Source organism: Schistocerca gregaria, unplaced genomic scaffold (genome assembly GCF_023897955.1).
Source record: "Schistocerca gregaria isolate iqSchGreg1 unplaced genomic scaffold, iqSchGreg1.2 ptg000420l, whole genome shotgun sequence".
Taxonomy (NCBI): Eukaryota; Metazoa; Arthropoda; class Insecta; order Orthoptera; family Acrididae; genus Schistocerca; species Schistocerca gregaria.
In genome coordinates, this window is record NW_026061851.1 from 647,987 (window position 1) to 663,439 (window position 15,453).

The 15,453-nt window shown below is 46.5% G+C and overlaps 1 non-coding gene across 1 annotated transcript; it reads right to left on the reverse strand.

Annotated features, from left to right (window-relative positions):
- Nucleotides 1-14,944: 14,944 nt before the first annotated feature.
- Trnai-aau (transfer RNA isoleucine (anticodon AAU)) lies at nucleotides 14,945-15,016 on the reverse strand. Its single transcript has one exon. It is a non-coding gene; the product is annotated as a tRNA-Ile (tRNA).
- Nucleotides 15,017-15,453: the final 437 nt, after the last annotated feature.

Here is a 15,453-nt window from a genome sequence, read left to right on the forward strand (position 1 = left end):
AGTTGCTATTTCCATTAAATCTCGTTAATCAGAAAAACGGTAATTTACACCTGCAGCAGAACAAAATTCCGTTCCGCCCAGCGTCTGGCTCGAACCCACGACCCTGGGATTAAGAGTCTGACGATCTACCGACTGAGATAGCCGGCTACCTCGGTGAATACTTGCCGGGTAGCACGTCACACAGTACTCGTTTGGGTTGGGTGGTCCCATACAGAATCTCTCCATGCTGCCTAATGTTTTCCTAACGTCACACTCGTCACGTACTTCACTTTTATGTCATAATCATTTCTGAGAGGCAAAGAAATTGCATGACAACAAGCAGAGCTAGTGGCGTCAAAATTAACACACATACTTTATGTGACTCAAAAGCCGAACGAGTTACTTTCCGACGTTGTTTTAGATGTGCAAGTGCCAGTCAAAACTCGCGGTGTCGGCACTCTGCCGACCATTTCGTTAGTTAACACCGGTCTTGCTGTGTGTGTTTCAAGCTCAAGAGCATCTCCAAGCAAAAAATGGTCAACAGCAACATTCAGACGGTTTCGTACTGCTCAATTGCTACATTAAAACGGTATGTTTCTTTTTCAGAACTGGAAAAACACAAGCGTGACAGCATTCGAACCTGTAATCTTCAGATACGAAGTCCGACGCCTTATCCATTAGACCACACGGTCACTGACGATCAACATTTACATGTATACGACTCATCTCGAAACGCTCACACCCCTGAGGATTTGTGTTTTCGTTCTACACAGCCGCTGCCCCTTGCTCTTTCCCACCCATTCGTTACATTCAACCTCTGACGAGACCGACCAAATATAGACTGAGAAACAAGACCACACAATTTGTGCATTCGGAATCGAAGGCAGGCCGTCCCTCGCCGCATTTGCTACGATGGCCATTTGCTACTTCTGCAGAAGCGGCGGCGGCGGCGACGACGACGACGACGACGACGACGACGACGACGACGACGAAGAAGATCGCGAGAGACTCTGAGATATGTGAGAAATACATCTATAAAATGTAATTCAGACTGCCTCGTCCCACCTTATGCTGTACCGCTTTGGCAAATGCTTTATCTGCGCCATTCGCCTTAATCACATCTGAGAGTAAATCTTAAAAAAACGCCTGTCGCTAATTGTTCGTCTTCACAGGTACTGTTTGCTATACGGCCACGACGCGCAACTGATTTCCAAAATTCATCTTTCTCCTGTGAGGATGGAACTTACAACCCCTGGATTATTAGACCAGTGCTCTACCACTGAGCTAAAGAGGCGCGGCCTAGCGGTACTCTTGGGTACTTCGTCCTTACGGTCGTCTGCACCATCAGACTTTAGCTGACAACACTTCATATTACCGGCTAATATTTGCAGCTATGGCGACAAATTACTGCTTGGCTACACATCTGACACGTAACCGACTTGCTCTCCAAACCACAACACTTGCTTTTCAGAACATGTCTTTCACACATGTCTACAAAATCACCTTCACCTTCAAATACAGTTTCCTTGCGACTGACAGAGACGTAGGCAAAGTTTAAAGTTGCTATTTCCATTAAATCTCGTTAATCAGAAAAACGGTAATTTACACCTGCAGCGGAACAAAATTCCGTTCCGCCCAGCGTCTGGCTCGAACCCACGACCCTGGGATTAAGAGTCTGACGCTCTACCGACTGAGATAGCCGGCTACCTCGGTGAATACTTGCCGGGTAGCACGTCACACAGTACTCGTTTGGGTTGGGTGGTCCCATACAGAATCTCTCCATGCTGCCTAATGTTTTCCTAACGTCACACTCGTCACGTACTTCACTTTTATGTCATAATCATTTCTGAGAGGCAAAGAAATTGCATGACAACAAGCAGAGCTAGTGGCGTCAAAATTAACACACATACTTTATGTGACTCAAAAGCCGAACGAGTTACTTTCCGACGTTGTTTTAGATGTGCAAGTGCCAGTCAAAACTCGCGGTGTCGGCACTCTGCCGACCATTTCGTTAGTTAACACCGGTCTTGCTGTGTGTGTTTCAAGCTCAAGAGCATCTCCAAGCAAAAAATGGTCAACAGCAACATTCAGACGGTTTCGTACTGCTCAATTGCTACATTAAAACGGTATGTTTCTTTTTCAGAACTGGAAAAACACAAGCGTGACAGCATTCGAACCTGTAATCTTCAGATACGAAGTCCGACGCCTTATCCATTAGACCACACGGTCACTGACGATCAACATTTACATGTATACGACTCATCTCGAAACGCTCACACCCCTGAGGATTTGTGTTTTCGTTCTACACAGCCGCTGCCCCTTGCTCTTTCCCACCCATTCGTTACATTCAACCTCTGACGAGACCGACCAAATATAGACTGAGAAACAAGACCACACAATTTGTGCATTCGGAATCGAAGGCAGGCCGTCCCTCGCCGCATTTGCTACGATGGCCATTTGCTACTTCTGCAGAAGCGGCGGCGGCGACGACGACGACAACGACGACGACGAAGATCGCGAGAGACTCTGAGATATGTGAGAAATACATCTATAAAATGTAATTCAGACTGCCTCGTCCCACCTTATGCTGTACCGCTTTGGCAAATGCTTTATCTGCGCCATTCGCCTTAATCACATCTGAGAGTAAATCTTAAAAAAACGCCTGTCGCTAATTGTTCGTCATCACAGGTACTGTTTGCTATACGGCCACGACGCGCAACTGATTTCCAAAATTCATCTTTCTCCTGTGAGGATGGAACTTACAACCCCTGGTTTATTAGACCAGTGCTCTACCACTGAGCTATAGAGGCGCGGCCTAGCGGTACTCTTGGGTACTTCGTCCTTACGGTCGTCTGCACCATCAGACTTTAGCTGACAACACTTCATATTACCGGCTAATATTTGCAGCTATGGCGACAAATTACTGCTTGGCTACACATCTGACACGTAACCGATGTGCTCTCCAAACCACAACACTTGCTTTTCAGAACATGTCTTTCACACATGTCTACAAAATCACCTTCACCTTCAAATACAGTTTCCTTGCGACTGACAGAGACGTAGGCAAAGTTTAAAGTTGCTATTTCCATTAAATCTCGTTAATCAGAAAAACGGTAATTTACACCTGCAGCAGAACAAAATTCCGTTCCGCCCAGCGTCTGGCTCGAACCCACGACCCTGGGATTAAGAGTCTGACGATCTACCGACTGAGATAGCCGGCTACCTCGGTGAATACTTGCCGGGTAGCACGTCACACAGTACTCGTTTGGGTTGGGTGGTCCCATACAGAATCTCTCCATGCTGCCTAATGTTTTCCTAACGTCACACTCGTCACGTACTTCACTTTTATGTCATAATCATTTCTGAGAGGCAAAGAAATTGCATGACAACAAGCAGAGCTAGTGGCGTCAAAATTAACACACATACTTTATGTGACTCAAAAGCCGAACGAGTTACTTTCCGACGTTGTTTTAGATGTGCAAGTGCCAGTCAAAACTCGCGGTGTCGGCACTCTGCCGACCATTTCGTTAGTTAACACCGGTCTTGCTGTGTGTGTTTCAAGCTCAAGAGCATCTCCAAGCAAAAAATGTTCAACAGCAACATTCAGACGGTTTCGTACTGCTCAATTGCTACATTAAAACGGTATGTTTCTTTTTCAGAACTGGAAAAACACAAGCGTGACAGCATTCGAACCTGTAATCTTCAGATACGAAGTCCGACGCCTTATCCATTAGACCACACGGTCACTGACGATCAACATTTACATGTATACGACTCATCTCGAAACGCTCACACCCCTGAGGATTTGTGTTTTCGTTCTACACAGCCGCTGCCCCTTGCTCTTTCCCACCCATTCGTTACATTCAACCTCTGACGAGACCGACCAAATATAGACTGAGAAACAAGACCACACAATTTGTGCATTCGGAATCGAAGGCAGGCCGTCCCTCGCCGCATTTGCTACGATGGCCATTTGCTACTTCTGCAGAAGCGGCGGCGGCGACGACGACGACGACGACGACGACGACGACGAAGATCGCGAGAGACTCTGAGATATGTGAGAAATACATCTATAAAATGTAATTCAGACTGCCTCGTCCCACCTTATGCTGTACCGCTTTGGCAAATGCTTTATCTGCGCCATTCGCCTTAATCACATCTGAGAGTAAATCTTAAAAAAACGCCTGTCGCTAATTGTTCGTCATCACAGGTACTGTTTGCTATATGGCCACGACGCGCAACTGATTTCCAAAATTCATCTTTCTCCTGTGAGGATGGAACTTACAACCCCTGGTTTATTAGACAAGTGCTCTACCACTGAGCTAAAGAGGCGCGGCCTAGCGGTACTCTTGGGTACTTCGTCCTTACGGTCGTCTGCACCATCAGACTTTAGCTGACAACACTTCATATTACCGGCTAATATTTGCAGCTATGGCGACAAATTACTGCTTGGCTACACATCTGACACGTAACCGATGTGCTCTCCAAACCACAACACTTGCTTTTCAGAACATGTCTTTCACACATGTCTACAAAATCACCTTCACCTTCAAATACAGTTTCCTTGCGACTGACAGAGACGTAGGCAAAGTTTAAAGTTGCTATTTCCATTAAATCTCGTTAATCAGAAAAACGGTAATTTACACCTGCAGCAGAACAAAATTCCGTTCCGCCCAGCGTCTGGCTCGAACCCACGACCCTGGGATTAAGAGTCTGACGATCTACCGACTGAGATAGCCGGCTACCTCGGTGAATACTTGCCGGGTAGCACGTCACACAGTACTCGTTTGGGTTGGGTGGTCCCATACAGAATCTCTCCATGCTGCCTAATGTTTTCCTAACGTCACACTCGTCACGTACTTCACTTTTATGTCATAATCATTTCTGAGAGGCAAAGAAATTGCATGACAACAAGCAGAGCTAGTGGCGTCAAAATTAACACACATACTTTATGTGACTCAAAAGCCGAACGAGTTACTTTCCGACGTTGTTTTAGATGTGCAAGTGCCAGTCAAAACTCGCGGTGTCGGCACTCTGCCGACCATTTCGTTAGTTAACACCGGTCTTGCTGTGTGTGTTTCAAGCTCAAGAGCATCTCCAAGCAAAAAATGGTCAACAGCAACATTCAGACGGTTTCGTACTGCTCAATTGCTACATTAAAACGGTATGTTTCTTTTTCAGAACTGGAAAAACACAAGCGTGACAGCATTCGAACCTGTAATCTTCAGATACGAAGTCCGACGCCTTATCCATTAGACCACACGGTCACTGACGATCAACATTTACATGTATACGACTCATCTCGAAACGCTCACACCCCTGAGGATTTGTGTTTTCGTTCTACACAGCCGCTGCCCCTTGCTCTTTCCCACCCATTCGTTACATTCAACCTCTGACGAGACCGACCAAATATAGACTGAGAAACAAGACCACACAATTTGTGCATTCGGAATCGAAGGCAGGCCGTCCCTCGCCGCATTTGCTACGATGGCCATTTGCTACTTCTGCAGAAGCGGCGGCGGCGGCGACGACGACGACGACGACGACGACGACGACGACGACGACGACGACGAAGAAGATCGCGAGAGACCCTGAGATATGTGAGAAATACATCTATAAAATGTAATTCAGACTGCCTCGTCCCACCTTATGCTGTACCGCTTTGGCAAATGCTTTATCTGCGCCATTCGCCTTAATCACATCTGAGAGTAAATCTTAAAAAAACGCCTGTCGCTAATTGTTCGTCTTCACAGGTACTGTTTGCTATACGGCCACGACGCGCAACTGATTTCCAAAATTCATCTTTCTCCTGTGAGGATGGAACTTACAACCCCTGGATTATTAGACCAGTGCTCTACCACTGAGCTAAAGAGGCGCGGCCTAGCGGTACTCTTGGGTACTTCGTCCTTACGGTCGTCTGCACCATCAGACTTTAGCTGACAACACTTCATATTACCGGCTAATATTTGCAGCTATGGCGACAAATTACTGCTTGGCTACACATCTGACACGTAACCGACTTGCTCTCCAAACCACAACACTTGCTTTTCAGAACATGTCTTTCACACATGTCTACAAAATCACCTTCACCTTCAAATACAGTTTCCTTGCGACTGACAGAGACGTAGGCAAAGTTTAAAGTTGCTATTTCCATTAAATCTCGTTAATCAGAAAAACGGTAATTTACACCTGCAGCGGAACAAAATTCCGTTCCGCCCAGCGTCTGGCTCGAACCCACGACCCTGGGATTAAGAGTCTGACGCTCTACCGACTGAGATAGCCGGCTACCTCGGTGAATACTTGCCGGGTAGCACGTCACACAGTACTCGTTTGGGTTGGGTGGTCCCATACAGAATCTCTCCATGCTGCCTAATGTTTTCCTAACGTCACACTCGTCACGTACTTCACTTTTATGTCATAATCATTTCTGAGAGGCAAAGAAATTGCATGACAACAAGCAGAGCTAGTGGCGTCAAAATTAACACACATACTTTATGTGACTCAAAAGCCGAACGAGTTACTTTCCGACGTTGTTTTAGATGTGCAAGTGCCAGTCAAAACTCGCGGTGTCGGCACTCTGCCGACCATTTCGTTAGTTAACACCGGTCTTGCTGTGTGTGTTTCAAGCTCAAGAGCATCTCCAAGCAAAAAATGGTCAACAGCAACATTCAGACGGTTTCGTACTGCTCAATTGCTACATTAAAACGGTATGTTTCTTTTTCAGAACTGGAAAAACACAAGCGTGACAGCATTCGAACCTGTAATCTTCAGATACGAAGTCCGACGCCTTATCCATTAGACCACACGGTCACTGACGATCAACATTTACATGTATACGACTCATCTCGAAACGCTCACACCCCTGAGGATTTGTGTTTTCGTTCTACACAGCCGCTGCCCCTTGCTCTTTCCCACCCATTCGTTACATTCAACCTCTGACGAGACCGACCAAATATAGACTGAGAAACAAGACCACACAATTTGTGCATTCGGAATCGAAGGCAGGCCGTCCCTCGCCGCATTTGCTACGATGGCCATTTGCTACTTCTGCAGAAGCGGCGGCGGCGACGACGACGACGACGACGACGACGAAGATCGCGAGAGACTCTGAGATATGTGAGAAATACATCTATAAAATGTAATTCAGACTGCCTCGTCCCACCTTATGCTGTACCGCTTTGGCAAATGCTTTATCTGCGCCATTCGCCTTAATCACATCTGAGAGTAAATCTTAAAAAAACGCCTGTCGCTAATTGTTCGTCATCACAGGTACTGTTTGCTATACGGCCACGACGCGCAACTGATTTCCAAAATTCATCTTTCTCCTGTGAGGATGGAACTTACAACCCCTGGTTTATTAGACCAGTGCTCTACCACTGAGCTAAAGAGGCGCGGCCTAGCGGTACTCTTGGGTACTTCGTCCTTACGGTCGTCTGCACCATCAGACTTTAGCTGACAACACTTCATATTACCGGCTAATATTTGCAGCTATGGCGACAAATTACTGCTTGGCTACACATCTGACACGTAACCGATGTGCTCTCCAAACCACAACACTTGCTTTTCAGAACATGTCTTTCACACATGTCTACAAAATCACCTTCACCTTCAAATACAGTTTCCTTGCGACTGACAGAGACGTAGGCAAAGTTTAAAGTTGCTATTTCCATTAAATCTCGTTAATCAGAAAAACGGTAATTTACACCTGCAGCGGAACAAAATTCCGTTCCGCCCAGCGTCTGGCTCGAACCCACGACCCTGGGATTAAGAGTCTGACGCTCTACCGACTGAGATAGCCGGCTACCTCGGTGAATACTTGCCGGGTAGCACGTCACACAGTACTCGTTTGGGTTGGGTGGTCCCATACAGAATCTCTCCATGCTGCCTAATGTTTTCCTAACGTCACACTCGTCACGTACTTCACTTTTATGTCATAATCATTTCTGAGAGGCAAAGAAATTGCATGACAACAAGCAGAGCTAGTGGCGTCAAAATTAACACACATACTTTATGTGACTCAAAAGCCGAACGAGTTACTTTCCGACGTTGTTTTAGATGTGCAAGTGCCAGTCAAAACTCGCGGTGTCGGCACTCTGCCGACCATTTCGTTAGTTAACACCGGTCTTGCTGTGTGTGTTTCAAGCTCAAGAGCATCTCCAAGCAAAAAATGGTCAACAGCAACATTCAGACGGTTTCGTACTGCTCAATTGCTACATTAAAACGGTATGTTTCTTTTTCAGAACTGGAAAAACACAAGCGTGACAGCATTCGAACCTGTAATCTTCAGATACGAAGTCCGACGCCTTATCCATTAGACCACACGGTCACTGACGATCAACATTTACATGTATACGACTCATCTCGAAACGCTCACACCCCTGAGGATTTGTGTTTTCGTTCTACACAGCCGCTGCCCCTTGCTCTTTCCCACCCATTCGTTACATTCAACCTCTGACGAGACCGACCAAATATAGACTGAGAAACAAGACCACACAATTTGTGCATTCGGAATCGAAGGCAGGCCGTCCCTCGCCGCATTTGCTACGATGGCCATTTGCTACTTCTGCAGAAGCGGCGGCGGCGACGACGACGACGACGACGACGACGAAGATCGCGAGAGACTCTGAGATATGTGAGAAATACATCTATAAAATGTAATTCAGACTGCCTCGTCCCACCTTATGCTGTACCGCTTTGGCAAATGCTTTATCTGCGCCATTCGCCTTAATCACATCTGAGAGTAAATCTTAAAAAAACGCCTGTCGCTAATTGTTCGTCATCACAGGTACTGTTTGCTATACGGCCACGACGCGCAACTGATTTCCAAAATTCATCTTTCTCCTGTGAGGATGGAACTTACAACCCCTGGTTTATTAGACCAGTGCTCTACCACTGAGCTAAAGAGGCGCGGCCTAGCGGTACTCTTGGGTACTTCGTCCTTACGGTCGTCTGCACCATCAGACTTTAGCTGACAACACTTCATATTACCGGCTAATATTTGCAGCTATGGCGACAAATTACTGCTTGGCTACACATCTGACACGTAACCGATGTGCTCTCCAAACCACAACACTTGCTTTTCAGAACATGTCTTTCACACATGTCTACAAAATCACCTTCACCTTCAAATACAGTTTCCTTGCGACTGACAGAGACGTAGGCAAAGTTTAAAGTTGCTATTTCCATTAAATCTCGTTAATCAGAAAAACGGTAATTTACACCTGCAGCGGAACAAAATTCCGTTCCGCCCAGCGTCTGGCTCGAACCCACGACCCTGGGATTAAGAGTCTGACGCTCTACCGACTGAGATAGCCGGCTACCTCGGTGAATACTTGCCGGGTAGCACGTCACACAGTACTCGTTTGGGTTGGGTGGTCCCATACAGAATCTCTCCATGCTGCCTAATGTTTTCCTAACGTCACACTCGTCACGTACTTCACTTTTATGTCATAATCATTTCTGAGAGGCAAAGAAATTGCATGACAACAAGCAGAGCTAGTGGCGTCAAAATTAACACACATACTTTATGTGACTCAAAAGCCGAACGAGTTACTTTCCGACGTTGTTTTAGATGTGCAAGTGCCAGTCAAAACTCGCGGTGTCGGCACTCTGCCGACCATTTCGTTAGTTAACACCGGTCTTGCTGTGTGTGTTTCAAGCTCAAGAGCATCTCCAAGCAAAAAATGTTCAACAGCAACATTCAGACGGTTTCGTACTGCTCAATTGCTACATTAAAACGGTATGTTTCTTTTTCAGAACTGGAAAAACACAAGCGTGACAGCATTCGAACCTGTAATCTTCAGATACGAAGTCCGACGCCTTATCCATTAGACCACACGGTCACTGACGATCAACATTTACGTGTATACGACTCATCTCGAAACGCTCACACCCCTGAGGATTTGTGTTTTCGTTCTACACAGCCGCTGCCCCTTGCTCTTTCCCACCCATTCGTTACATTCAACCTCTGACGAGACCGACCAAATATAGACTGAGAAACAAGACCACACAATTTGTGCATTCGGAATCGAAGGCAGGCCGTCCCTCGCCGCATTTGCTACGATGGCCATTTGCTACTTCTGCAGAAGCGGCGGCGGCGACGACGACGACGACGACGACGACGACGACGACGAAGATCGCGAGAGACTCTGAGATATGTGAGAAATACATCTATAAAATGTAATTCAGACTGCCTCGTCCCACCTTATGCTGTACCGCTTTGGCAAATGCTTTATCTGCGCCATTCGCCTTAATCACATCTGAGAGTAAATCTTAAAAAAACGCCTGTCGCTAATTGTTCGTCTTCACAGGTACTGTTTGCTATACGGCCACGACGCGCAACTGATTTCCAAAATTCATCTTTCTCCTGTGAGGATGGAACTTACAACCCCTGGTTTATTAGACCAGTGCTCTACCACTGAGCTAAAGAGGCGCGGCCTAGCGGTACTCTTGGGTACTTCGTCCTTACGGTCGTCTGCACCATCAGACTTTAGCTGACAACACTTCATATTACCGGCTAATATTTGCAGCTATGGCGACAAATTACTGCTTGGCTACACATCTGACACGTAACCGATGTGCTCTCCAAACCACAACACTTGCTTTTCAGAACATGTCTTTCACACATGTCTACAAAATCACCTTCACCTTCAAATACAGTTTCCTTGCGACTGACAGAGACGTAGGCAAAGTTTAAAGTTGCTATTTCCATTAAATCTCGTTAATCAGAAAAACGGTAATTTACACCTGCAGCGGAACAAAATTCCGTTCCGCCCAGCGTCTGGCTCGAACCCACGACCCTGGGATTAAGAGTCTGACACTCTACCGACTGAGATAGCCGGCTACCTCGGTGAATACTTGCCGGGTAGCACGTCACACAGTACTCGTTTGGGTTGGGTGGTCCCATACAGAATCTCTCCATGCTGCCTAATGTTTTCCTAACGTCACACTCGTCACGTACTTCACTTTTATGTCATAATCATTTCTGAGAGGCAAAGAAATTGCATGACAACAAGCAGAGCTAGTGGCGTCAAAATTAACACACATACTTTATGTGACTCAAAAGCCGAACGAGTTACTTTCCGACGTTGTTTTAGATGTGCAAGTGCCAGTCAAAACTCGCGGTGTCGGCACTCTGCCGACCATTTCGTTAGTTAACACCGGTCTTGCTGTGTGTGTTTCAAGCTCAAGAGCATCTCCAAGCAAAAAATGGTCAACAGCAACATTCAGACGGTTTCGTACTGCTCAATTGCTACATTAAAACGGTATGTTTCTTTTTCAGAACTGGAAAAACACAAGCGTGACAGCATTCGAACCTGTAATCTTCAGATACGAAGTCCGACGCCTTATCCATTAGACCACACGGTCACTGACGATCAACATTTACATGTATACGACTCATCTCGAAACGCTCACACCCCTGAGGATTTGTGTTTTCGTTCTACACAGCCGCTGCCCCTTGCTCTTTCCCACCCATTCGTTACATTCAACCTCTGACGAGACCGACCAAATATAGACTGAGAAACAAGACCACACAATTTGTGCATTCGGAATCGAAGGCAGGCCGTCCCTCGCCGCATTTGCTACGATGGCCATTTGCTACTTCTGCAGAAGCGGCGGCGGCGACGACGACGACGACGACGACGACGACGAAGATCGCGAGAGACTCTGAGATATGTGAGAAATACATCTATAAAATGTAATTCAGACTGCCTCGTCCCACCTTATGCTGTACCGCTTTGGCAAATGCTTTATCTGCGCCATTCGCCTTAATCACATCTGAGAGTAAATCTTAAAAAAACGCCTGTCGCTAATTGTTCGTCATCACAGGTACTGTTTGCTATATGGCCACGACGCGCAACTGATTTCCAAAATTCATCTTTCTCCTGTGAGGATGGAACTTACAACCCCTGGTTTATTAGACCAGTGCTCTACCACTGAGCTAAAGAGGCGCGGCCTAGCGGTACTCCTGGGTACTTCGTCCTTACGGTCGTCTGCACCATCAGACTTTAGCTGACAACACTTCATATTACCGGCTAATATTTGCAGCTATGGCGACAAATTACTGCTTGGCTACACATCTGACACGTAACCGATGTGCTCTCCAAACCACAACACTTGCTTTTCAGAACATGTCTTTCACACATGTCTACAAAATCACCTTCACCTTCAAATACAGTTTCCTTGCGACTGACAGAGACGTAGGCAAAGTTTAAAGTTGCTATTTCCATTAAATCTCGTTAATCAGAAAAACGGTAATTTACACCTGCAGCAGAACAAAATTCCGTTCCGCCCAGCGTCTGGCTCGAACCCACGACCCTGGGATTAAGAGTCTGACGATCTACCGACTGAGATAGCCGGCTACCTCGGTGAATACTTGCCGGGTAGCACGTCACACAGTATTCGTTTGGGTTGGGTGGTCCCATACAGAATCTCTCCATGCTGCCTAATGTTTTCCTAACGTCACACTCGTCACGTACTTCACTTTTATGTCATAATCATTTCTGAGAGGCAAAGAAATTGCATGACAACAAGCAGAGCTAGTGGCGTCAAAATTAACACACATACTTTATGTGACTCAAAAGCCGAACGAGTTACTTTCCGACGTTGTTTTAGATGTGCAAATGCCAGTCAAAACTCGCGGTGTCGGCACTCTGCCGACCATTTCGTTAGTTAACACCGGTCTTGCTGTGTGTGTTTCAAGCTCAAGAGCATCTCCAAGCAAAAAATGGTCAACAGCAACATTCAGACGGTTTCGTACTGCTCAATTGCTACATTAAAACGGTATGTTTCTTTTTCAGAACTGGAAAAACACAAGCGTGACAGCATTCGAACCTGTAATCTTCAGATACGAAGTCCGACGCCTTATCCATTAGACCACACGGTCACTGACGATCAACATTTACATTTATACGACTCATCTCGAAACGCTCACACCCCTGAGGATTTGTGTTTTCGTTCTACACAGCCGCTGCCCCTTGCTCTTTCCCACCCATTCGTTACATTCAACCTCTGACGAGACCGACCAAATATAGACTGAGAAACAAGACCACACAATTTGTGCATTCGGAATCGAAGGCAGGCCGTCCCTCGCCGCATTTGCTACGATGGCCATTTGCTACTTCTGCAGAAGCGGCGGCGGCGGCGACGACGACGACGACGACGACGACGACGACGACGACGACGACGAAGATCGCGAGAGACTCTGAGATATGTGAGAAATACATCTATAAAATGTAATTCAGACTGCCTCGTCCCACCTTATGCTGTACCGCTTTGGCAAATGCTTTATCTGCGCCATTCGCCTTAATCACATCTGAGAGTAAATCTTAAAAAAACGCCTGTCGCTAATTGTTCGTCATCACAGGTACTGTTTGCTATACGGCCACGACGCGCAACTGATTTCCAAAATTCATCTTTCTCCTGTGAGGATGGAACTTACAACCCCTGGTTTATTAGACCAGTGCTCTACCACTGAGCTACAGAGGCGCGGCCTAGCGGTACTCTTGGGTACTTCGTCCTTACGGTCGTCTGCACCATCAGACTTTAGCTGACAACACTTCATATTACCGGCTAATATTTGCAGCTATGGCGACAAATTACTGCTTGGCTACACATCTGACACGTAACCGATGTGCTCTCCAAACCACAACACTTGCTTTTCAGAACATGTCTTTCACACATGTCTACAAAATCACCTTCACCTTCAAATACAGTTTCCTTGCGACTGACAGAGACGTAGGCAAAGTTTAAAGTTGCTATTTCCATTAAATCTCGTTAATCAGAAAAACGGTAATTTACACCTGCAGCGGAACAAAATTCCGTTCCGCCCAGCGTCTGGCTCGAACCCACGACCCTGGGATTAAGAGTCTGACGCTCTACCGACTGAGATAGCCGGCTACCTCGGTGAATACTTGCCGGGTAGCACGTCACACAGTATTCGTTTGGGTTGGGTGGTCCCATACAGAATCTCTCCATGCTGCCTAATGTTTTCCTAACGTCACACTCGTCACGTACTTCACTTTTATGTCATAATCATTTCTGAGAGGCAAAGAAATTGCATGACAACAAGCAGAGCTAGTGGCGTCAAAATTAACACACATACTTTATGTGACTCAAAAGCCGAACGAGTTACTTTCCGACGTTGTTTTAGATGTGCAAGTGCCAGTCAAAACTCGCGGTGTCGGCACTCTGCCGACCATTTCGTTAGTTAACACCGGTCTTGCTGTGTGTGTTTCAAGCTCAAGAGCATTTCCAAGCAAAAAATGGTCAACAGCAACATTCAGACGGTTTCGTACTGCTCAATTGCTACATTAAAACGGTATGTTTCTTTTTCAGAACTGGAAAAACACAAGCGTGACAGCATTCGAACCTGTAATCTTCAGATACGAAGTCCGACGCCTTATCCATTAGACCACACGGTCACTGACGATCAACATTTACATGTATACGACTCATCTCGAAACGCTCACACCCCTGAGGATTTGTGTTTTCGTTCTACACAGCCGCTGCCCCTTGCTCTTTCCCACCCATTCGTTACATTCAACCTCTGACGAGACCGACCAAATATAGACTGAGAAACAAGACCACACAATTTGTGCATTCGGAATCGAAGGCAGGCCGTCCCTCGCCGCATTTGCTACGATGGCCATTTGCTACTTCTGCAGAAGCGGCGGCGGCGACGACGACGACGACGACGACGACGACGACGACGACGACGACGACGACGACGACGACGAAGATCGCGAGAGACTCTGAGATATGTGAGAAATACATCTATAAAATGTAATTCAGACTGCCTCGTCCCACCTTATGCTGTACCGCTTTGGCAAATGCTTTATCTGCGCCATTCGCCTTAATCACATCTGAGAGTAAATCTTAAAAAAACGCCTGTCGCTAATTGTTCGTCATCACAGGTACTGTTTGCTATACGGCCACGACGCGCAACTGATTTCCAAAATTCATCTTTCTCCTGTGAGGATGGAACTCACAACCCCTGGTTTATTAGACCAGTGCTCTACCACTGAGCTAAAGAGGCGCGGCCTAGCGGTACTCTTGGGTACTTCGTCCTTACGGTCGTCTGCACCATCAGACTTTAGCTGACAACACTTCATATTACCGGCTAATATTTGCAGCTATGGCGACAAATTACTGCTTGGCTACACATCTGACACGTAACCGATGTGCTCTCCAAACCACAACACTTGCTTTTCAGAACATGTCTTTCACACATGTCTACAAAATCACCTTCACCTTCAAATACAGTTTCCTTGCGACTGACAGAGACGTAGGCAAAGTTTAAAGTTGCTATTTCCATTAAATCTCGTTAATCAGAAAAACGGTAATTTACACCTGCAGCGGAACAAAATTCCGTTCCGCCCAGCGTCTGGCTCGAACCCACGACCCTGGGATTAAGAGTCTGACGCTCTACCGACTGAGATAGCCGGCTACCTCGGTGAATACTTGCCGGGTAGC